General features: G+C 47.0%; 1 long non-coding RNA gene across 6 annotated transcripts; it reads right to left on the bottom strand.

Annotated features, from left to right (window-relative positions):
• Positions 1-2,494: 2,494 nt before the first annotated feature.
• On the bottom strand, positions 2,495-15,963 carry LOC109274799 (uncharacterized). Of its 6 annotated transcripts, none has more exons than XR_002083829.2 (6): positions 13,846-15,963; positions 11,821-11,906; positions 9,264-9,395; positions 7,424-7,574; positions 3,822-4,526; positions 2,495-2,621 (listed from the first exon to the last, which is right to left on the bottom strand). It is a non-coding gene; the product is annotated as an uncharacterized LOC109274799 (long non-coding RNA). The 6 variants fall into 6 exon arrangements; XR_008417762.1 differs by having other exon boundaries at positions 4,300-4,530; positions 6,164-7,574; XR_008417761.1 differs by having other exon boundaries at positions 3,822-4,530; positions 6,164-7,574.
• Between the last annotated feature and the right edge of the window lie 8,620 nt (positions 15,964-24,583).

Here is a 24,583-nt window from a genome sequence, read left to right on the forward strand (position 1 = left end):
AAGCTTCTCCACTGAGCATGTCCGATGGTGTCTGATGAGGGTTGACTTCACTTTAAAGCCTCACCCGCACTCCCTGCAAACATCGGGTTTCTCCTGGAAGTGGGCCGTCTGCTTTGTAATGAGGTCTGATTTGGGGCTACGGTCTAGTTCACATTCCGTACAGCTGGCTGCTCCAGATCTTGTGGCTTTTTTCACTCCTTTGTCTGTTTGCGCACGGGCTAGGGCTGAGGGGGGGCCCTCTCTCGACCCGCCACGTTGCCTTCTCTAGTTCTTGTGAACCGATCTCGGGGCAGCCTGGGGAATGCGCCCGAAGTCTCCGTCTCCTCTGTCCTCGCACACCAGGGAGGCCACCTTGCCTCCCATGACCTTCTGTGTCTCCAGTGCAGCAGCTCTGAGCAGAATACTGCTGCTCTTGATGCCCTGGGCCAGGACCCCCTGGATGGGAATGATGCCCTACACAGAAGTCCAGAAAGATCTGAGGCACATGTTGGCTGAGAAATTGCTGGCAGGAGACGGCTAGAAGGCAGGAGGCATGGGGGTAGATTTCTGCCTTTGGTTCTGCTGCAGAGAGAGAGTTTTTCAGTTAGAGAAGCCCTAAGTGGGGCCGCTGGGCTGCTTTGCCTTATCCTAGGACAGCGCGTCTTATGGCCACATCTATAATTAGTAATAAACATACAGCACAATTTGTTCCTCACCAGTAATTCCTTCACAGTCCATTTCCGCACACTCCATTTTCTAGCAACCCGCAAAGTCGGGCAAAATCATCTTCTACACGTGAGCGTAGGAACCTTGCGAGTAGGCACTGTGTGCTATAAACAGCTTCAATTACCCTTAGCCTTTCCTTTCTACTAAATAAGCCATCGGCACTCACAGTGATACGTACTGTCCACAGTTCAGTTCTGCTTGGACGTAACAGTCTCTGTGACCTATGTGGACACCTTCATGAGTTTTCTCATTCTAAAACAAGACTGATACACATAAAAAGCCACGGGGTCTGGGGCGCCTGGGTGGCCCAGTTGGTTAAGCAGCCAACTTCGGCTCAGGTCGTGATCTTGCAGTTCACGAGTTCGAGCCCCACAAAACCCGGCTCTCTGTTTCTGGAGAGTCTACAAACTAAGAATGGCTTTGAAATAGTTAAATAGTTGGGGAAAAGTCAAAAGAATAATAATATTTCATGACACATAAACACGATATGAAATTCAGAATTCAGGGGCCGCAAATAAAGTCTTATTGGAACACAGCCTCGCTCATTCATTTACATGCTGTCTGCATTTAGCACTGCAAGGGCAGACCTGGGAACAGCCACAGAGAGACCATACAGTTACTATGTGGCCCTTTTACAGAAAAAGCTGGCCAACTCCTGATCCAGGGGAACGTCCTAATTGAAAGTGTTTATGAATCTAGGTTTAAATAACCAATGTAAGTTTTTAAATAAGTGAAAACGCAAAAAATAGGACTTACGAAACCCCAAAGCCATACAAACTGACACGTAATTGTCCCTTCCACTGCAGAAGGCACCTCTCTCTTCTCTCCCCCTTGCTGACTGTGTCTCCAGTCTCACTGGCCTCCTGGCAGGCTCCTCATAGCCACAGGCACATCCCTTCCTAAAGGTCTTAGCACCGAGTCCCTGCCCCTGAAATGCTCTTCCCCCACATCCCCAGAGTTCTAACTCCCTCACCACATTATATTTTGGGTCCCATGGTCGCTCCTCATTGATTCCAAATCCCCAACTGCAAAAGTCAGCCAGCCACCCTCTCGCACTCCATACTCCTTTATCCTGCTCTAGTTTATTATGATTTTATACTATGTAGCGTTTATCACTTTCCAACCTACCATGTTATGATATTCCTGGGTATGAAGCTTATGGTTTATTGCCTGTCTCCACACACTAGAAAGTAAAGATCAGAAGGCGGTTACTAGTAAAGACTAGGAAGGGATTACTATTTTGTTACTTACGTGTTCTAAGTGTCTAGAACATTTTCTGGCACATAGTAGGTAGCCAATAAATCTCTACAATTTTTTTTAATGTTTATTTTTGAAAAAGAGACAGAGCGCAAGTGGGAGAGGGGCAGAGAGAGAGGGAGACATAGAATCTGAAGCAGGCTCCAGACTCTGAGTTCTCAGCACAGAGCCCGACGCGGGGCTCGAACTCACAGACGGTGAGATCGTGACCTGAGCCCAAGTCGGACACTCAACCGACTGAGCCACCCAGGCGCCCCTCTACAATATTTTTTAATTAAAAATTTTTAAGGTTTATTCATATTTTGAGAGAGACAGGGACAGAGACAGAGCACTAGGGGCAGAGAGAGAGGGAGACACAGACTCTGAAGCAGGCTCCAGGCCCTGAGCTGTCAGCACAGACAGAGCCCGATGCAAGGCTGGAACTCAGGAACAGGGAGATTATGACCCGAACCACAGTCAGAGGCCCAACTGACTGAGCCACCAAGGCGTCCCAAATCTCGACAATATAAATAAAGGAAAGAACACAGCCTCACCCAACAGAGCAGATATCTGTAATTCTCCAGCATCACTTCTTTGTGTAGGTTCCTCTGCTCAGAGCTCAGTCCCTTCCATTCTGAATCTGTGAAGACCACAGCCACATCCTGGAATGTAACCAGCACCTACAAATAAGCAGTAAGTTAACGGACAGCAAATCACCATCCATTTTCTTTTTTTTTTTTTTTTTAATTTTTTTTAATGTTTATTTATTTTTGAGACAGGGAGAGACAGAGCATGAACGGGGGAGGGTCAGAGAGAGGGAGACACAGAATCTGAAACAGGCTCCAGGCTCTGAGCTGTCAGCACAGAGCCCGATGCGGGGCTCGAACTCACAGACCGTGAGATCATGACCTGGGCCGAAGTCGGCCGCTTAACCGACTGAGCCACCCAGGCGCCCCAACCATCCATTTTGTCAGAGTGAGAGGGTGTTATCTGGTGGCCCTGGAGAGCCTGGATATGTGAGAAATTGATCTAGTTCTCTGAAAGCACACGGTTCTCCCTATAAAGCTCTTCTAAGCGTTCCTAGGCTTTGTGTTAAAATCTGAGGGGCACACAGCTGATGCATGAAACACACTTCTGGCCCTCAGATGCTTGGGATTTCCTCGCAGAAATGATCGGTGACTCAACCTGCAAACCTCAAGCAGTGCAGGGGAAAGTGACCTTGAGGATCATTCTGGGGGAATTCTGAGGTGGAAGCATGGGGCCTGGGCTGGAGAAGGAAAGAAGCACATGTGCACGGGGCTTGTGCTGGGCATCAGGGGATGATGAAGATTTAGCGGAGAAAACGGAACAATCTTCAGCTATAGAGAAAAGCGGGAGTGAACAGACGGGGACCACAGTGAGAATGTTTGAGGGATGCAGGTCACTAAGTGGGATCTGTAGAAAGCTGTCTTTGCCTGCTATTTTAAAAATAAAGTCCTGGGGCGCCTGGGTGGCTCAGTCGGTTAAGCAGTTAAGCATCTGACTCTTGATTCTGGCTCAGGTCATGATCTCACAGTTCTTGAGCTCCAGCCCCAGGTCTGGCTCTACTCTGACAGCACAGAGACTGCTTGGGATTCTCTCTCTCTCTCTCTCTCTCTCTCTCTCTTTCTGCCCCTCCCCCGTGCCCACTCTCTCTCCCTCTCTCTCAAAATAAATAAACTTTATAAAAAAGCCCCTAATGCTTCACTCATCACGTAGCGTAGCATGTCACATATGCAAAACAGCTGGCAAGGGGAATGGCAGGGATCTTCAAGGAAAGAGGCACTTACAGATCATTTCATCTTTTTCAAAAATCTGACGCTTTATCAAGATATAATTCAAAATTCACGGCTTCATAAAACTCACCCCTTTCAAGTACAGGCACCCCTTGCTTTGCACGGTTCCGATGTGCACAAATCGGAGTCACCACGGTTTAGCTGAATAACACCAGACCCCGACCACAATGGTTCAAACGTCAGTTACTAAGATATGGTGACCGCAAGCGCGAGCTCTGCCGCTAGCTCTCCAGTCCGCCAATCACTATGTAAATGACAGATGGCGTCGTGACCAGTAACCAATCACATCACTTCTTGGGAAGGCTCCCTTCCCTCAGCTCCCCTTGGCTAGAAGGCCACCGTCTATGTGCTGGCCTATTTCTGTACCCTCTTCTGCGCCACTGGTCTACCCGTCTATCTTTATGTCAATCCCCTGCTGCCTTAATGACACTGGCACCATGACAGATCTTTCTCCAACTTTTGGTCTTCTTCAAGAATACGCTGGCTAGTTGGGGCCTTTGCGTATGAAAATAAACTGCAGTGCAAAATGAGGTACGATTCTTACCAAAAATGAATCCCAGACACAAGGTTGAATGAAAGAAGCCAAACGCGGAAGAGTGCGGACGATGTGATGACATTCATTAAAAACCAAATAGGAAACATAATCTGTGATGCTAGGGGTCAGGTTAGAGTTATCCTCGGGGGAGACTGGAGGACTGGAAGGCTTACACGCATGTAATGCTCACAAGTGACAGTGTTCTGCATCTCGATCTGGTCCCATGGTTGTGTTCGCTTTCTGAAAATCAGAGTACGTTTTTTTAATGTTTATTTGTTTTTGAGAGAGAGAGAGCGCGCAAGCAGGGGAGGGGCGGGGGGGGGAGGGACAGCGGCTCTGAAGCGGGCTCTGCGCTGACTGTGGAGAACCTGAAGCAGGTTTGAACTCACAAACCGTGAGATCATGACCTGAGCCTACGTCAGATGCTCAACGGACTGAGCCACTGAGGCGCCCTGAGTATGTTTTTGAACTACGCACTTTGTTATCTATTACACTTCCATCAAATTTCAAACAAACAGAAACACCTTACCCTGGCCGGGCGAGAGAGTTCATGCTTTCCTGACATTTAAATTGCTTCTCTCCCAGAAAACTGCTGACGACAGCATTCCATATGCGTCATTCGTCAAATAACACAGACCCATTCCTGAGGGTTGGAAAATATGCTCCCACATTTTTTAGACTGGGATTTATGTTGCAGCAAGAAGGCTATTCAACACATTAGAAGATATCGGAGCTTAGGAGTCAAGGAAAACCGGGTTTAAATCCTGGCTCCACCGTGTGGTAGAGGAGTGTGGCCAGGTACCAATCACACGCCCCTCCAGGCCAGACTTTCTCCTTCTGAAATAAATTGTATTACCACCACCACCACCCTTTTATACCTATTATTAAGAATTACTGAGCCTGGGTGGCTCAGTCGGCTAAGCGTCCAACTTCGGCTCAGGTCATGATCTCACGGCTCGTGAGTTCGAGCCCCACATCGGGCTCCGTGCTGACAACTCAGAGCCTGGAGCCTGCTTCGGATTCTGTGTCCCTCTCTCGCTCTCCCCCTCCTCGCTCATGCTCTCTCTCCCTCTCTCTACGAATAAATAAAACATTAAAAAAAATTTTTAAAAAGAATTATGGAAGAAATGTTATCATGTCCAAGACTTGTCTCTAAAATAATCCAATGAGGGAAGTGAGGGATGGAAATGGCATAAGACTGGCCATTATAGGTGACTACTGAAGCTGTATTGACGGGACCTGAGGCCTTATTACAACTTTGCTCCTACTTCTCTGTATGTTCCAAAACTTCCGCGATAACAAGGTAGAAAGATGTCTAGGGCATGACAGCATTAGATAGGGTGGATATGGGGTCAAACTTGATAGTACACTTAGAATGTTCAATAGTCGGTTTTTCAAAAATACTCCGCGTGTTGAAAAGTCTCCTGAACCCTTAATATTAATCTTGGATACATTTTTCAACAAAGACAATCAAACACACCAACGCAGGAGCCGCTCATTATGAAGTGAGTCAATGTCTGACGCAGGCATGGACGACCGCCTTTCCCCTTTTCACGAGAGAGAATAGATGCTGTTCTCTGGGAAACAAGCCAGCATTTCGGGGAGGGCGGTGGGGAAGTAACCCACCTCCCCAGCATTTGGGGCTTGTCCTCTTTCTCGGAGCCGGTCAGTAGCACAAGAAGGCAGCCCCGGGGAAAGGGGCAGCAGCAGCTGTGGGGCGCCAGGCGGCCCATGGGCATTTCCAAGGCAGCGACTCCAGGCCCCGCAGGGAGGAAGGAGCCCCTGGGCGTACCTGTGGTCGCTGGGGCGCTCTTGCTGAACCCGAGCTCGCTTTCCCCCACCACGGTGCCTCTCCAGACCCACCAGCTCTCACCTTCTGCTGTATGATTTTGATCTGTGTCTTCATGGCCTCAAGTGCCTTCCCTGCCCTCCAGAGGCAACACCTGCCCCCCGGTCCTGCTCGCAGTGGGCAGAAGGATCAGGCAATGCCGGGGCCCCATGGATAGCCCGGAGTCTGCCTTGAAACTCTGCCAGAGGGCTGGGGAGAAGTTACTTCATCTCAACTTCTGCTGCCTGGGGTGACTTCTCAGAGCCTTACTTGTGAAAGCCCATCTTGCTTCCACGAAGCCAGGACCTGTGCGATGGAAAAGTCACTCAACGTTGCCGGGAGCTGTACCGTGGGCCCTGAGCCCATGCCTCCTGGACAGGGGCCCTGTCCTCTCACGTCTCCTCATTCAACATGGCGCCTCAGGCTTCAGGACTTCCTCGGATTTCTTTACTTCACCCCCTTCCAGCCTCTACGCCCTCAAGTCTGTCCCCCGCCCCTCTTCCTCAGCTGTCAAAATATACAGTTCCTATCCACCCTCACGCTGTGGATTCAAACTCCATGTCTCTGCTCCCTGGAGCGTGAGTCAGAGTGAAGACGTGGCATAATGCCTGTGGATAAAGAGGCGCAGAATGTCTCCTCCCAGACCAATCTGGGCATGCAGAACTCAGCTCCCGCCTCCCTTGGCCCTGGTTCCAGCTGTGTTCAATCCCACGTCCCTGAACTCTTGAGGGCTCGGGGTCTCAACTGAGTTCTTCCTCTTTAGGTCATGCTCCAGGCCTCACGGTGACTCTGTGAAGGTGGCCCCCACCTTCCTTATCACATGGCCTTATCAGAACGGTGCATCTGTGTCTCCAGATGAACCCAAGAGGAGATCCTCCATTCATGCGGTCCCAAAGGAGGCAGGTGGCATCGAAGCTAAACTACCATGAGAAGCAACTCGGACTGCCCGCCCAGGATCTCAGCCCCGAGGACTGTGGTCGCCCTGTTGCCAGTACTCTTTGGAGGCTGGCCAGGTCCCCCTTAGGATTCATCCCTTAATACATAGGCAGAGACTCACTCCCTCTTCTGTCCAACCTGGGCATCTCACCTTCTTCATACCACGTTGCAAAGTTTCTATTTATTTGACTACCTTCACTAGATTCTGAGCCTCTTGTAAGAAGAAACACATCTCAGTCATTTTGCTAATCCTGGGGACTAGGATAAAAGAGGCCTTTATGGTGGATTTTTACCACTGTTCCCAATTATTTATTTCTCTATACAAAGACGGCACCTCCCTGCCCCTGACATCAGGCTTGGCCTTGTGACTTGCCTTGGGCGATGAAATGTGACTGAAGGCCACCGTGCCACTTCTAAGCACTGCCTGATTCCACCATCACTCACGTTCTGAAAGAACCATGTCCCCAGAAGGGGCTTTGGTTTCTACTGTAAAAGATCACGGTGCAGAGCCAAAGCTGACCTACGAAGGAAGAGGAATTAGACTGGGGTTAAGGTCAGATAGCCGGGTGGGCCACGGAGAGTTGGGGGTCACGTGTCACTGCAGCACAGCTTGGCCTAAGCTAATAGAGCCCTCTGCTCCTAGTAATACCAACATCTATAAAACGAGTACTGTCCAGAGCTCATGAATCCTTACAACATAGCCAAGAGGAAGGCACTGCTATTCTTTCCATGTCACAGAGGGGCAAGCTAAGGCACTCAGAGGTCGGTTGATGTGTCCTTAAGATCATAGCTACCAAGCGTCAGGGCCAAGCCTAGAATCCAGAATTCTCATTCCAAAGCCCGTTCCTTTCAGCCTTGCTACGGCAATGCCCAGTGAACAAAGGACTAAATGAAAACGCCGAGAGCAAGCGTATGTCCACAGGGTTCTGAGTTCGCCCTGAAGAAGACAAGACCCTCACAGCAAAAGGGAGGAGGGGTCAGGAAGGGCCAAGTTATTCTGGAGTGACAAATGCTTCCCCTCAGATCTCCGTGGCTTAGAGTTATGAAGTTTCTTTCTCACTCCGGCTCTGTGTCCATCATTTGTCATCTGCAACTGTGCTCAAAGCCATCTTCAGTCCAGGACCACGGCTGCCGGGACCGCCTCTGTTTGGAAAACGGTCAGTAGGAATGATAGAGGGAAATGTAAGATAGAGAACCATACTCACGCTCTTACCAACTTTACCCAAAGTGACACCTCGGATATAGCTCATTAGCAAATCGAGACACATGGTCACTTCTGAGTTCAATAGGGCAGGGAGAGACCCCATAGGAGGGATGTCAGGATGTCTGGGAAACGTTGACATGCCATTCCACTATAGGGTCAAAAGGCCATAAATTGATTGTCCACCTCCCCCAGGCCCTACTGTGATTGGTAGTTCAGTGTGCTGGGATCTGTGTCTGTGCCCAGGCCTTAAAACTAAAGGCACGGTTCCTTAAACCTGCCACACCAGTAAGAGCAAGCAGGGACGCCGACCAGGAGAACAGGGTTCTGTCACAGAAGACCTACAGCCGTGAACATTATGCTGCCACTCAGAGCGTAAGGCAGAGGGGGCCCAGCCAGCCAAGAAGGGGCTCTGCAGGGAAGGGGGCAGGGCGGCCAAGAGAGAGGAGAGAAGAGAAAGGAAAAGACTAGGAGAAATGGGGGATTTCCTAGAAGAACAGAAATTGCCCAAAATCGAGTCCAAAAAAAAAAAAAAAGGAACCAGTTATTAACCAAAAAAGAAAAGCAAAGGACAAAGGTCTCTCCCAAAGGCACGGGCCTCAGACCATTTTATTGGCCAATTCCAGCAACACTTCGAGGAATAGGTCATTCTGTAATAAAGCTTAAGTGCCCCAAAGCATTAAAACCAGCTTCCTAGCTCATTCATCAAGGACACCAAGAGCAATCAAGGACCCTACAGAAGAAAGAAAACCAGGGGTCAATGCCACTTATAAAACGAGGTGCAAAAGTTCTAAATAAAACGTTGGCGAACTGGATCCAGCTGTGCCTTCAAGAAATAAGACTACATCGTCACCAAGTAGACTTTATCCCAGGAAGGGACAGGACGGTGTAGTGTCAGAAAACCTACTAGGTGAGGAAAACTTCCTTCTTTTAGTAAGCTGATTGTGTGTGTGTGTGTCTGTGTGTATGTGTGTGCATATGTATAAATGTGTGGTAAAATATTTCTACCTGAGAATCTTCCTGCTAACGTACGACCCAGTTGTCAACATTTTGCTCTACTGGCTCTGTCACACCTATCCATCCATACTGGCGAGTACGAGGACATTCAGAACAGCAAAACTTTTCAACTTTTCTGCATGCCTGTAAAATGTCAGAAGAAAACGTTGGGGGCAAATGGGATCCAAAAAGACTTCCATATTCACACGATCTATGAACGAGTGTAAAACACCAACTTCAATCTGCACATTGCTATTTCCCAGAGAAACCAATTTAACATTGTCTTGTTCTCCCAACGGTAAAGAAATACATCCCTTACGCCATTGTAAGAGTCCTCTAGGATGAGACACTACGGCTAGAAAGAAAGTGCGATGTGAAATCTGCAGAAAACACTGTCAGCATGACTTGGGTCCTAAAATGCTACGTCTCAACAACACCTCAGGACGGGATCTTGTGTCAGCGACGTGCGATTGTAACAGGTGTCCCTGAGATGGAAACTGCTACAGTTTTTTTATACGGTGCAACCAGATTCGCCACACACTGTCTTCTGTTTGCCAAGTCCACTGTGACCAATCTATTTCCTTATAAAAAATATGAACACATGAAGTGCATAATCTTCCTCAGGCTCCTGTGGAATTACGGAAGAGTCGGCTTTAAGGGATCTCCATTTCCCGCTAACCATTTGATTTGATACAACACAAGAACATTCCAACTTGCTCTACCTTCTTGGTCAGCACTTTTTTCTCAGGATCTCTCCAGCTATTATTTATTTGCTCCAAAGCCGGTAACGACGATGTTTCAAGTACACTGACCCTGTGTTGGTCTGGTGGCAATTCAAACTGGGTAACCGCGGAACCCTTAGCCTAGGGACTGGAATGCTTAGCCTAGGGACTAGTTACGAAGGTGTGAGCAGAGTTAGGGGAAAACAAACAGATGCTTTAGCACCACGGATGCTTACGAGAGCCGAGGGTCTCGACCAACGCCAGGTCTAAAGGTGGAGGGAGCGGTTACCAGGTTCAGGAGCTAGAGTCATGGAGAGAGGGTTGCTTGGCAGAAGTTTTGGCTTTCGGCAGAGGTACACCATTAACCCGTGGTGACCCAGTAGGGAGGGAGCCATTGGAATGAAATACACAGAAGCAACAGAGGTTAGCAAAGCTATCTGAACCAAATCTCCTTCTGAAGCAAATGAGTAATTATGGGATATGCTAATTCCATCAACCCCCGTGGACTAGAAAATCTAGAATTTTGGTGTAGAAGTAAGGAGACACAAATGTGATACTCAAAAGGTTAGGTAACATCCCAGTAATCCTGAATTTGGATCAGGAATATCAGTGTGAACAATGAGGTACTTCTTAGCTCTGTCCCCTGCCAAAGGCTACAGTGACCAATTCAACTGCAGCACCCATCCTTGATTTCCAGACTGTGGCCTTTTTTTTTTTTTTAAGTTTATTTATTTGTTTTTGAGAGAAGAGGGTGCAAGTGGGACAGGAGCAGAGAGAGGGAGAGAGAATCTCAAGCAGGCTCTGCACTGTCTATTAGCACGTGGAGCCCAAAGTAGGGCTCGAATTCACTGTGAGATCACGGCCTGAGCCAAAATCAAGAATCAGATGCTTAGGACGCCTGGGTGGCCCAGCCGGTTGAGCATCCGACTTCGGCTCAGGTCATGATCTCGCAGTTCGTGAGTTCGAGTCCCACATGGGGCTCTGTGCTGACAGCTCAGAGCCTGGAGCCTCCTTCAGATTCTGTGTCTCCCTCTCTCTCTGCCCCTCCCCTGCTCATGCTCTGTCTCTCTCTTTCTCTCTCTCAAAAATAATAAATAAACATTAAATTAAAAAAAAAAAAAAGAGTCAGATGTTTAACTAACTGAGCCACCAAGATACCCCCAGATTGTGGTCTTGGCTTACTATTTCCCATTAAAAGAAATACGTGCTTCCAGAAATAAGAAAATGGCTTATGCCTGATTTGTTGCAGGAAATGTACAAGATGAACCTGAAATATCTTGACATACCAGAAAGCAAGGATTTACAAAGACTCTTTAGAATCATATCACTATGACTTCGTGGTTAATTAGATAAGGCTGCCAATGGCCAGAGATGGGACAATGTTAGTTTTAACAAGAATATGACTTGCAATAGATTGAAACCCATCAGATGTGTTTAAACCTACGAGTTTATAATATTTTTTAAAATAAAGGTCAACTTCTAATAACAGGTAACCAATTCACTGTCTTGAAAACTCGTTAAATGGAAGAGTGAAGCATTTAATCTCCTTCCCGATATGAATCGTGCCTCTGGGTAATCAAATAGTAGATGAGGGGAAGTGTCTCCTTATAATATTATTCCAGCGAAGACAGGAAAATGACAGAATTAGCATATCACCGTTTTACATTCCTTAGTGAATGAACACATCTAGGCATTACGAATCAAGAATGGCTAACATCAAAGAAAACCAAAAGCAGATGTTATATGCATCCTGATAAAAGCATACATCACTTATAATCTTTTCAAAGGGATTGAACCTAAGTGTGATGAAACTCCACACCAAGTGTGGGGGAAATACAAAGGAATACCTTTATCTGCAACGAGAATATATCAGCAAAATCCAGCCTGCAGGAAGCTCTACATATCAAACGGTCTCGGTCCTTCAACAGATAAACTGGCAGGAAAGGAAGAGGATGAAAGAACCTATAAATTTTAATTTTTTTTAATGTTTTATATATTTTTGAGAAACGTAGAGAGACAGAGACAGAGACAGAGAGAATGAGCAGGGGAGGGGCAGACAGACAGGGAGACACAGAATCGGAAGCAGGCTCCAGGCTCTGAGCTGCCAGCACAGAGCCTGATGTGGGGCTTGAACCCACGAACTGCGAGCTCACGACCTGAGCCAAAGTGGGACGCTTATCCAACTGAGCCACCCAGGTGCCCCAAGAATCTATAAATTTTAAAAGACACATTTTAAAAATCACTATTAGATTTTTTTTTTTTTTTTTTAAGATAAAAAAGCTAGGGTACCTCAGTTGGTTGAGAGTCCAACTCTTGTTCAGCTCAGGTCATGATCCCAGGGTCATGAGATCGAGCCCCATGTTGAGCTTCGCGCTGAGTGTGGAGCCTGCTTAAGATCCTCTCCCTCGGGGTGCCTGGGTGGCTCAGTCAGTTGAGCGTCCGACTTCGGCTCAGGTCATGATCTCACGGTTTGTGAGTTCGAGCCCCGCGTCGGGCTCTGTGCTGACAGCTCGGAGCCTGGAGCCATCTTCGGATTCTGTGTCTCCCTCTCTCCCTCTCTCTCTCTGCTCGTACTCTGCCTCTCTCTTCCGCTCTCAAAAATAAAGAAAATGTTAAAAAAATTCTCTCTCTTTGCTCCTCTCCCCCACTCCCGCACTCCATCTCTCTTTAAATAAATAAGTAAATATAAAAATAGCAAAATAAAAGGTAAAAAAGCTAACCTATAAAGTTTAGAGATGCTTACTCAGGTGACGGACCTTAGAGACACTCAGGGAAAGGTTGCTTTTGAAGGGAGGGACAAAGTTGTGACTGGGGAGCATCTGGGGAGACCAACAAAGCACTACTTTTTGACCTGGGTGTTCACTTTCTGTTCATTCTACACTATCCCTTTTGTGTGCTTTACTTCCTGTGTTGTATTTTATAACAAAAATGAAATTCTACAATGGCACAAAAAATAAAACCCGTGTAACTGCAGCAACAGACAGTAAGTGGAACAGAATAGAGAGCCCACACATTCTTGGGGTTTTAGGTAATACAGCCTCTCAACACAGCCAGGAAAGGATGGCCTCTTCGTGAAAGCGTTCAGACAAGCTGCTGTCAGATTGGAAGTTAGATTCCTAGCTCACACCTTGCATAAAAATAAATTCCAAGTAGTGTGAGAGCTAAAGATTAGAAAGAAACAAAAATATAGACATTTAGAAACATACAGGAGAACATACAGAGCCCTTGGGGAAAGACAGATCTTTAAAAAAAAAAATCCAGAAGCCATTAAGGAAGAGGTGAATACATATCAATTACTACATATCAATTAAATACTGCCGTTTAGGGGTGCCTGGGTGGCTCAGTCGGTTAAGCGTCCAACTCCGGCTCCGGTCATGATCTCGTGGTCTGTGAGTTCGAGCCCCGCGTCGGGCTCTGTGCTGACAGCTCAGAGCCTGGAGCCTGTTTCAGATTCTGTGTCTCCCTCTCTCTCTGCCCCTCCCCTGTTCATGTTCTGTCTCTCCATGTCTCAAAAATAAATAAACGTTAAAAAAATTTAAAAAAAAATACTGCCGTTTAACCAAAGACACCTCTAGGAAACGTGGGGAGGGCATAAACATGTATGTGTGTATTTAATCTCTGATTGTCTTTACATTAAAAAAAAATGCCAGAAGGATACACAGAAAGTTAACAAAACTGATTATCTATGGGAAATAAATCTGTCTTGAAAGTGTCCTAGAATCCAAAAAACAAAACAAAACAAAACAAAAACAAAAACAAAAAAAACTTCAATAGTTGAATTTAAATTTAGCAAGGTGGCAGGATTTAAAGGGTCAATATACAAACATCAATTGTCCTTTTATAAATACTAAAAGAAATAGTTGGAAACTTACCTTTTAAAAAACATTTCCAGGGGCACCTGGGTGGCTCAGTTGGTTGAGCGTCCGACTTCGGCTCAGGTCATGATCTCACAGTCTGTGAGTTCGAGCCCCGCATCGGGCTCTGTGCTGATGGCTCAGAGCCTGGAGCCTGCTTCCGATTCTGTGTCTCCCTCTCTCTCTGCCCCTTCCCTGCTCATGCTCTGTCTCTCTCTGTCTCAAAAATAAATAAAAACATTAAGAAAAAAAATTTTTTAAAAACATTTCCAAATGCATCCCGGACACAGACGGATGGGAATAAACTTACAGAGAAATGTTGCTGGGACAAGGATGGTGGTAATCTGGTCCAGGGTAATATTCTCTGTAAAGGCTCCTGCCCTTAAATCAGTCCTGGATCCTAGGGGACCGAGCAAGGCATCTGAGCCTCAAATGGGACACTGTAGGACACAAGATGTCAGAATAGGCAAAGGAAACCGGCCCATGATATGGAGCCCGGAAGACACTGTAGGAATGTAAAGGGTGAGTGGTACCCAGCCAAAAGTGGGCTGTCAGGAGCCCAGAAGCCCTCTCTTTCTCTACCAGTCCTCCCTGGGCAAGAAGGGATACAGCAGGCGGTAAGAATGAAAGAGGCAGGGTGAGAGCCTCAGTTCTGTCTCCCAGCACCCAGATACCCGGCTAGAAATCCCCAAGTTTAAGTGAGGAGTGCTCCTCTTCCTTTCAAGGCAAAAGAAAAAGAAAGCCTCAGATCTGCCACAGAAGAACGTGGACAGCTTCTGAGGGACAGAGTCGGGTGTGGGCATCACTACACAACCTGCCCTGATAGGCTCTTATTAAATAGGGAACTGATCCTTTTTCTACCAATGGGCCTCAAGGTGTAATATTATTAGGAATAGTTAACGTTTACATAAGCTAGGTCTTGGGATAAACTGAGGCGGTTATAAATCTCGCTCAAGCTGACAAAGCTACAAAATCCCTAGATTTGAACTCTAGCTGCAGAGTGCCAAGGCAGTTGGGTCAGTGGTCATGTCACTAGTGGTCAAGCCCTGTGGGGTGTGACAGTTCCCAAAGTGTATCCACACATAGGGTTGAGGGGATGTATATGAAAGACTGGCTGCCAATTAATAAATGTTGAATATAATGATAGGTCCATGGCGGGGGGGGGTCCACTGTACTATTCTACTGGTAGGTTTACAATTTGTCCTTGCCAAAAAATTAAAAATAAAATTAAAGTCCTGACACCTGGGCCCCATAGGTTGCCAGAGGAGATTTGGATAATCGCCCAACAGCCCTCAAAGGTTCCCACTAAGTTCCGGGCAACAGGTTTGACCCCCAAGCACAAGGGAGAAACAGACAAGGGGGAATCAGCCAAACTGGCCACCCACATTACAAACAAACCCGAGATCCCTGCCACAAAGCAGAATGCCTAGACGAACCTTGGGACCACAGGTCCCAGAGCAGCAGACCTGCCCTTAGTCAAAAAGCTGCTTAGATGTAAGCCCCAGCGATGCAGTCCACCATCACTGATAGATGTGTGTCCGGGGCCAAAACCTGCCCCACCCCCTAAAAACCCAGGGACTCTAGACATTCCTCCATAACCCCTAAGTATATCTATTATACCGACATCAAGCTCACCTCCACCCATCCCCAACAAACCAACGCACAGTGAGGCCTGAGAAGTTCCACAAACACCCCGATTATGGGCCCCGAATACTAAAGAAGCCCCCTTCGGCCCCACCAAAAACCACCAACCAAGCCAAAGCTTGACATTCTCTATCAGTCCCGGGTTTCCACAACTACACCAAAACGCAGGACCCAAGTAAGTGCTTCCCCACCAAAACACACCTGAGCATATATGGCCCTAGGCGTGCCTCCACCGCCCCGCCCCCCCAGGGGATGTTTGTTATTTGGCCCTGGCTGAACTCATCCCCACACCCAAATAAACTCAGATGCACGCTGGAGCTCCCCCTCGTAAATTGTTTGGCTCTGAATATATCCACCCCCTTCAAAAATGAAAAGTTGTGGAGTTCCATGTCACTCGTCCCAGTCGGGAAAGGAGGTTCCGCACAGCGCCCAGCAACTCAGGGATTCAGGGCTGGGGGCTGGCTGAGCGTCACCCTACTCCCCCGCCCCAAATGCGCCCCCCCCCCCCCCCCGCCACACACACACCTCCTAACATGGAACCCCCCAACCCGCGGGCCTGAGCCGCCTTACTCCCCATTCTAGCCTTGTCCCAGACCCTAGGCCCTCCCTGTCCCCATTTGGAAGGATCTCTCGGGGCCAAGGACGGGGGCCGGCTTCGGTCACCGGGGCCGGCGGGACCCGTCCAGCCAGCCCTCGGCCCCGGCCGTTCTTCGCCAGAACTACACTTCCCAGAATCCCCGCAGGCACCGCCCCCCGTGGGGGCCAACGCAGCAGCTTCTGGTTCCCGCGGTTGATTCACTAGGACAATGGCTATTGCAACGACAGCCTACGCATAAAATACCCGGGCGTGAAACAGGCACCGGCTTCTGTGCAAAATCGCTCCTCCTCTGCCCCTTCTCCGGAGAAACTACACTCCCCAGAAGCTACTGCGGCAGCTCTGTACACGACTTCCCGATCCAGATCCTCGGTAGGAGGGCGGGGGTCTTCGCCTCTGAGGCATTTTGGTTTGGCTACCGGCCCGGGTTTTTGCATTTCAGCTTTGTTTGCTTTCCTCCCGGGACAGAGCTGAACTCCCTAGCCTTAGGCTCTGTGACATACACACCACCCTCTGTGAGCGCCGTCAAATGTAACAAATGGTATAGCCACTTTGGAAGACAGCTGCCGGTTGTTTATAAAACTAAACATACTCTTAACCATATGATCCAGCAAATGTGGTCCTTGGTGATGTGATGTGGACCTGGAGCGAGCTGTCAAGAAAGAATTCTTGAGAGGTTTGGGGTGCAAAAAAGTGCTTTCATTACAGCACAGGGACACAACCCATGGGCTGAAAGAGCTGCACTGTGCTTGTGAGGAGGGATTGATTGTATAGTTTTAAGTTGGGGGGTGGGGAGAGATACAGGAAGTCTCTATAGAGATTTACATTTGTTAAAGAAGACTTACAGGATCCTGGAGGTCCAGAGAATGCCAAGCTAAGTTTGCTTGTTACTTCTAGCAAAGCATGAAAAGAGGCAGTTGTGAGCTCCTTGAGGAATGCCATACTTTGCCTGTCTCGGGTATTTATCGATGGGCTGCAAGTCGTAAGGAAATTTAATTTTATCTACATTTCTTTCGCCTTCGTTCTCCTCATCGGTTATGACACTTATAAAAATGAGCTCAGAATCACATATCAATTTTCAATAAATTTTCAAATGTAGTCAAAAGCACTCAAAAGATTTCTTATTGTGACACGGAGGAATTAGAATAAACCAAAGCAGGATTTGTATCAACAACCCCATAATCACACACTATGTTAAAAAATCCTTTTCGTTGAGAGTTAACGTGCACCAAGAGTCTAAGAGTATTTGTGAAATCAGCTCAGAATCACCTGTTATTCTCCAAGGAACATTCACAAGTCTTCCAAAAGACAGAAGTATTCAAAAGCACTGAAACTCCTTTTTTTTTTTTTTTTTTCTTGTTAAAATTAACTACTGCTGACTACATAACTAGATAAATAGTGACAACTTCAGACACGTCCATCTTCTGGAGCCTCTCTTTTACATTCTCTAGTTTTCTAATTATATCTAGTTAGGTAGTTCTGGATTATCTTGTTATTTCTACTAGTGCTAGTTCTCACTAATTATATTAACAAGGAATAAATTATAGTTAAGAGGAATATATGATTCAGAGGTTCTTTGCTGAACCTGTTGCTTTGACTTTGACCATAGATATGGATTTCAACTTTAGATTGTGAGGGTCAATATGAGGGTGAGAGGCAGGGTCAGGGTGGTAGGGTCAGAGTGAGCATTACACAGTCAGGAAGATGATCCCTATGGGTCATGGTGAGGATCAGAGTAAGGGTCAGTGGTCAAGGGTCAGTGGTCCTGTGAGGGGGCAGGGAGAGTCAGACTCAGGGTATTTTAAGGGTCAAGGTCAGAGTCAGAATGAGGGTAAGTGTACAAGTGTGAAGGTGATGGAGTGAGGATGTGGGTCAGGGTGAATGAGGGTGAGAGTTACAGTGAGGGTCAGGGATAGGGTTTGGGAAAGAGTCAGACTGAGTGTTTGGTTCAGGTCAGAATCAAGATGAGGATGAAGGTCAGGGTCATGGAGAGGTTACGGGTATGGTTTAGGGTGAAGGTGATGTCAGAGTGAGGTCCAGGGTCATTGTTAGAGTCAAGCTGGGGTGGGGGGCAGGGTCAGTGTTTGACTTAGGATAAGGTAGATCAGAACAAGGGTCAGGGTCAGAGGGAGAACGGAAGCAGAGTGTGAGGGTCAAAGACAGGACTCTGAACGGGGAGAGTGAGGTCAAGGTCAATGTCAGGATAAACACCTGTTTGAAGAATAAATTTAGAATGAGGATGAGTAAGAAGGGGAGGGGAGGGTCTTGTTTAGAGTCCAGGACAAGGCCAAGGTGAAGCTGAGGGTCAGGGTGAGAATGAGTGTGAAAGTCAAAGTCAAGTGTGAGTCGGGTCCCAGTATGAGGCTTAGGGACAGATTTAGGGGGAGAGTCAGGATCGGGGTCATGGTGATGTTCAGAATCAAAGTGAAAGGGGGCAGATGAGTAGGAGGTTCAGGGTCAGGATGAATATGGTAGTGAGATTGAGTCTGAGCATATCATTCATGATCAGTGTTAGCGTCATGGTCAAGGTCATAGTTAGGGTTAGGATGAGAATGACTGTCAGGGTCAAAATGAGAGTCCGGTTCAGTGTGCAACTTGGGGTCAGGGTCTGGGTCTAAACATGCTCTAACTCACAATAAGAAATTTCATTTGAAATATTACTGGACCTGAACCTGGACCTTAATTGGAAGTGTGGTTTCCTGCCTGTTTTCAATTATTCTGCTTATTTTATATCAATTTTATCTAAATCATCATAGGAAGTTAGCTTAGATAGGAATGCACTCAGGTTCAGGAAGGGAGATGTAGCCTCTGGGTCATCAGGTCACCGCTGCGGCCAAAACTGAGACTCAGACTCTGCAAGGGGAAACGTGGACCTAGCCAGCAGGGCATGTGGTGGGGACTCTGCCTCTGTATGGAAAAGTAGGATCTTAGCCTCTGTTATGGGGAGCTGGATCTTAACTCCTCAAATGGAAGATGGAGACTTAGCTCCTGGAGCCGAAATCTGGACTGTCTCTGGAGGGGAAAGCAAGGGCATAGCTGCTGGTGGTCTCACACAAAACTGTTTATTTCTGGAGAAAAGAGAGACCTTTATGCCAGACCTGAAGAGCCCCTCCCAGTGAGTGAGAGAAGCAGGAAATTTTAAGCTTGTTCGCACATGTAAAGTTTACAAAGTACTTACGAAGCTTACAAGATTTGTTTGAAATGAATGAGTGGTTTCAAGCTTGATTTCACATAAACTCTTAGCTACACTCTAAGTTACTCTAAGAATGTCCTTTTAAGAATGCTCGAGTGGCTCTTGTGTTAATATCAACTGTTACATTTGCATTCTCTTTAAGGGCCAATAAGAAGTTTCATTTGAAATGAATGAGTGATTTGGAACTTGATTTCACTGAAAGTGCTTAGAATTGAATATATTTAGTCTAATTCCTTCTAACAAGGTAGATTAAGGAATAATGACATATTCCCTAATACCGCTTCCACTTCTCTAAATTTGTTTTAACTCATTTTTATTTGCTTTCACACCATTAGAAGTTTCCTTAGAGGGGAATGTCTGATTCTGAGCTTGTTTACAGAAAAATTGCTTGTTTGTACACATAGTTTAGTTTCATCTTTCTTTTCACTAACTCAACATGTTACTTTTGATTTACTTTACCTGTAAATGTGTGATGTGACACTGTTTTTACTTAACCTACTTAATTTGCTCTAATTTGCCCTAAGAACTTTTGAGGTGATGGTGTGTTTCTGAGTTTATTTGCACATCAAAAATTCTTATATAGCACTTTAAAGCTTCTACATGTGGAGCGCCTGGGTGGCTCAGTCAGTTAAGCATCTGACTTCAGCTCAGGTCATGATCTCATAGTCTGTGAGTTTGAGCCCCCTGTTGGGCTCTGCAGACAGCTTGGAGCCTACTTCAGCTTCTGTGTCTCCCTCTCTCTCTCTGCCCCTCCCCTTCTCACGCTCTCTCTCTCTCTCTCTCAAAAATAAACATTAAAAAAATTTAAAGCATGGGGCGCCTGGGTGGCTCAGTCGGTTAAGCGTCCGACTTCGGCTCAGGTCATGATCTCACAGTTTGTGGGTTCGAGCCCCGCGTCGGGCTCTGTGCTGACAGCTCAGAGCCTGGAGCCTGTTTCAGATTCTGTGTCTCCCTCTCTCTCTGACCCTCCCCCGTTCATGCTCTCTCTCTGTCTCAAAAATAAATAAACGTTAAAAAAATTTAAAAAAAAATTTAAAGCTCATATATTTTATCACAAATGAATGATTTTGAGCTTGATTTCACAAAGATGCAATTTGTTCTAATTTTCCATAGGAAGTCATGTTTAAGAATACTACTTAGATTTATCTTAATTTGCTCTAACTTGCAATAAGATATTTAGTTTGAGATCTATCTTTCTGGGCCAATTTGTTAATTTGTCTTTCTGAGCTAATGTGCCCTAGCTCCCGATAAGAAGTCAATATAGCTTAGTCTTAATTTTAACATGAACTGTTTAGTCACATTTTCATCTGCTCTCACAATAAGAAGTGACTTCTGCGGCACCTGCATGGCTCAGTCGATCAAGGGGCTCTTGATTTTGGTTCAGGTCCTGATCTCACAGTTTGTGAGTTTGAGTCCCGCCTAGGCTATGAGCTTACAGCCCTGAGCCTGCTTCAGATCTTCTGTCTCCCTCTCTCTGCCCTTCCCAACCTGTGCTCGCTGTCTCTCAAAAATAAATAAATGTTAAAAGTTAAAAAAAAAATTCTTTTAATAAAAAAAGAAGTGACTTTTACTACAAAAACACAAATCTGGTTCTGCCTGTCTACATCAGACTTGCAACGTCCTGGTGAACACCTGTCCTGCCTTCTTATGTCACAACCAAAGCCGTAGTAAAATGTTGATTTTAGTCATCCACATAATTTGTTGCCGTTCCAGGCTCTTCCTTTGTTTTCCTATGAATTCTAAGGAAAATATATTTGGGAAACTGAAGTCCTTTGGGAATGCCTAATAACCTAACGCAGAAATCTTTAGCCAAAAAAAAAATCATTGACGACAGCAGCTAATGTTACTCTCAATCTCTACTAATGCCGATTATCCTACCATGTTGAGAAATTCTAATATTGAGAATAAAAAATAGGGGCCCCTGGGTGGCTCAGTCGGTTAAGCCTCGAACCCTGGCTCAGGTCACGATCTCATGGTGTGTGAGTTCAAGCCCCATGATGGGCCCTGTGCTGACAACTCAGAGCCTGGAGCCTGCTCCGAATTCTGTGTCTCCCTTTCTCTGCCCCTCCCCTGCTCACGCTCTCTCTCTGTCTCTCTCTCTCAAAAATAAGCATTTTTAAAAAAAAATTTTAAGAATAAAAAATAAAAAGCTACTTTTGAGATCAAAGATCTGGGCCTCTTAAATTCTATGTTAAAATTTACTTTTACAATTTAAAAGTAGCCTCTTTTAAAACTATATTTTAAATTCGATTTCTCTAAAGTTGCTCTAACTCATAACAAATGCTGACCTTGGCAAAGAACGGTGCGATTTTGAGGTTGTTTTCACACATGCCGGTTAGTATCTACCCGGGCGGCAGCTCACTCAGTCTTCCAAGGCCCCTGCGCGGGGCTGGTTCTGGTCCTTGCTACAGGATCTGTCCCCACTGCCCGCCCCAGACGCTGAACCTCGGGTTTGTGCAATCGCCAAGTCCCGGCTTGGTCGACAGGGGGCGCCCGACGGACCGGCCAGGACCAAGCACCTGCGAGCAGCTTCCCTGGCCAATTTTTTAAAAAAATTTTTTTTTTAATGTTTATTCATTTTTGAGACAGAGAGAGACAGAGCATGAATGGGGGAAGGTCAGACAGAGGGAGACACAGAATCTGAAACAGGCTCCAGGCTCTGAGCTGTCAGCACAGAGCCCGACGCGGGGCTCGAACTCACGGACCATGAGATCATGACCTGAGCCGAAGTCGAAGGCCCAACCAACCGAGCCACCTAGGCGCCCCCCTGGCCGATTTTTCTAGTCCGGGGGCAGATGGGTGAGCGCCTGGATCCGCAGGGAAGGCACCATGAGGGTAGAAGGCACCGGGGGCATGGGAGGAGCATGGGGGCTTTGGCGGGGAGGGACCTTGCTTACAGCCATCCTGAGAGGCCAACTCACCCATTCTCAATCCAGAAACTGAGTCCTTCCCTCAAAGTCTACCTGAATCCCGCCGGCCACTCCCACCCAATGCTCTCCTCTCCCTTCAGGGGCTCTGGCCCCACTGTTCCCTCAGGAATCCCAAATTGTTCACCCCAGAAGCGGAATCCAGAATTGTTGACCCAAGGTGCAAGTCCCCACCTTCGGCTCCAGAGACTAAGATCAAGGACCCACAGACAATTAAAACAAACTTCAAAAAAAAAAAAAAAAATGAGGACTCACAAGAGTTTACCAAGTGACTAAGGGAGATAAATGGTGTCCCTGACAAACATTTGCACCTCAAGGGAAGTCCTCTGCATCCTTTCCGGCTTTCTTTGTCATGACCCATGCAGCCCCTGGTCTGGTGGTTTCGCAGGGATCTTAAAAGCGGGGATTTCCTGCTCAGTGTAAGTGCTTTTTCTCCACCCCAAATTGTGCAGAATTACCCTGACGTTCTAGTGTATCCAATGAGCCCTGTCTCGCTAAGAAGAGGGGGCTCTCCAAACAGAGCAGCAGAAGAAAACATCTGTGGGATGGGGGAATTCTTGTGGCAGAGGTGGCCAAGGATCTTTAAGCTGTTCGGTTGTCCCTGTTGAGGGTTTCCTGCCCAGAGCTCTGCTATAACCTCAATCGGTGACCCGCAGACTGCTGGTGAAGATAATCGCACACCACGGTCAGGGTTTGGTGCTGATCTGTGGAATAGAGTAGAAACCACTACCCCGCAGAGCCAAAGGAGCCGGAGGGACCACAGCAGAGGCCAGACAGAGGTGGGGCAGTAACGGGGTGAGGTTGACCCTCCTGCCACTGTGATCACACCTCAGTGAAGCAGTTCCACACATTAAAGAGCTCTGTGGCAGGTGCACAGAGGAGCAGAGGAAAAGGGGCTGGTCTGTGCCCTGATAACAAGTGGGGCCTGAGATGCACCTCAGGCCCACGCATTGTGGCTGTGAGCCAGGTGACGGTGAGCAGGCACCCCAGAGATCCCTCTGAACTCTTCAAAGAGGGAGACACAGAATCCGAAGCAGGCTCCAGGCTCTGAGCTGTCAGCACAGAGCTCGATGCGGGGCTCAAACTCGTGAACCGTGAGATCATGACCCAAGCCAAAGTTGGAAGCTTAATCGACTGAGTCACTCAGGCCCCCTGGTGTGTGTGTGTGTGTGTGTGTGTGTGTGTGTGTGTGTGTGTGTGTATTTGGGGTTTTTGTAACTAGAGAGATAAGTTAACAAGATGGCCCAAGAAGCTTCCACATTAACAAAAGCTTTGGATATAAAAGCACCACTGGATTTAGATGCCTTGTGACTTTTAGTTGAAATTATACGTTATTTTTGTTGTTGTCATACTGGATTTTAGGGTTTTATTTCTCGGATCAGGCCGCTCCCAGTGAAAGAGAATTACTACAGGGCTCACCATCCTCAACCCTAGCAAGATAAATGTTCACCATCCTGGTGAGATATTCAGAGCCAACCACTCCAATGTTTATTTATGTTGGGTTGAAGGTCCAACAAATGTAACTCAAGTAGTAAGTAGCTAAAGCCAGAGAACTCTGTTGGGAAACATCGTTCCAAGTCATATTTTTATTTTTTATTTATTTTTTAATGTTTTTATTTATTTTTTGAGAGAGAGAAAGAGAGAGCATCAGTAGGGGAGGGGCAGAGACAGAGGGAGACAGAGGATCCAAAGTGGGCTCTACGCTGACAGGCTGACAGCAGTGAGCCCAGTGTGTCCAAGGCTCTACCACAAATCCTGAGGGCATCGTCCTTCAGAGTTGTGCCCCAGGCAGAAAGGACAGTAGCAAAGGAAAATTATAGTCCTGGAAGAAGAGCAAGTTGCATTATTGGGTTGAAATGGGGACTGAAATGCAGAGACAGAGGGGACCTGGAAAGGCCCAGAGCTCTCCGGCCTTAAATGGCACAACAGGGAGTCTGGATTTCATCTTGAGGCCATGGGGTTCCAAGGCAGGGTTTTAAAGCAGGGTCAACTTCTGCTTTAGGGGCTCCCCTGGCTGCCATCCAGGAGAGAGACTGAAGGGGCAAGACCAGAAGCCAGGTGCCCGGGTTGGGGGGGGGGGGCAGACGCAAGGACCTTTGGAAGGAACGATATGATATGGTGTGGTCCAGAGTTTTCCTGAGAGGTGAAGAGTGTGCATGATAAAAGCCTGGCCCAGGTGTGAGGCCACCTTCCCCCTTTCCCTGGGGAATGTGGGGACACATTACTTATCTCAGCCTCACTTTCCCCATCTGTAAAGAAGGAGAAGAAGAAGAAGAAGAAGAAGAAGAAGAAGAAGAAGAAGAAGAAGAAGAAGAAGAAGAAGAAGAAGAAGAAGGTGGTAATGAGATGATCTGCCTTAGATGGTTGTGGTAATGATTAAATAAATCATTGAGAGCT

Source organism: Panthera pardus, unplaced genomic scaffold (assembly GCF_024362965.1).
Source record: "Panthera pardus isolate Hobbes unplaced genomic scaffold, ASM2436296v1 HiC_scaffold_25, whole genome shotgun sequence".
NCBI lineage: Eukaryota > Metazoa > Chordata > Mammalia > Carnivora > Felidae > Panthera > Panthera pardus.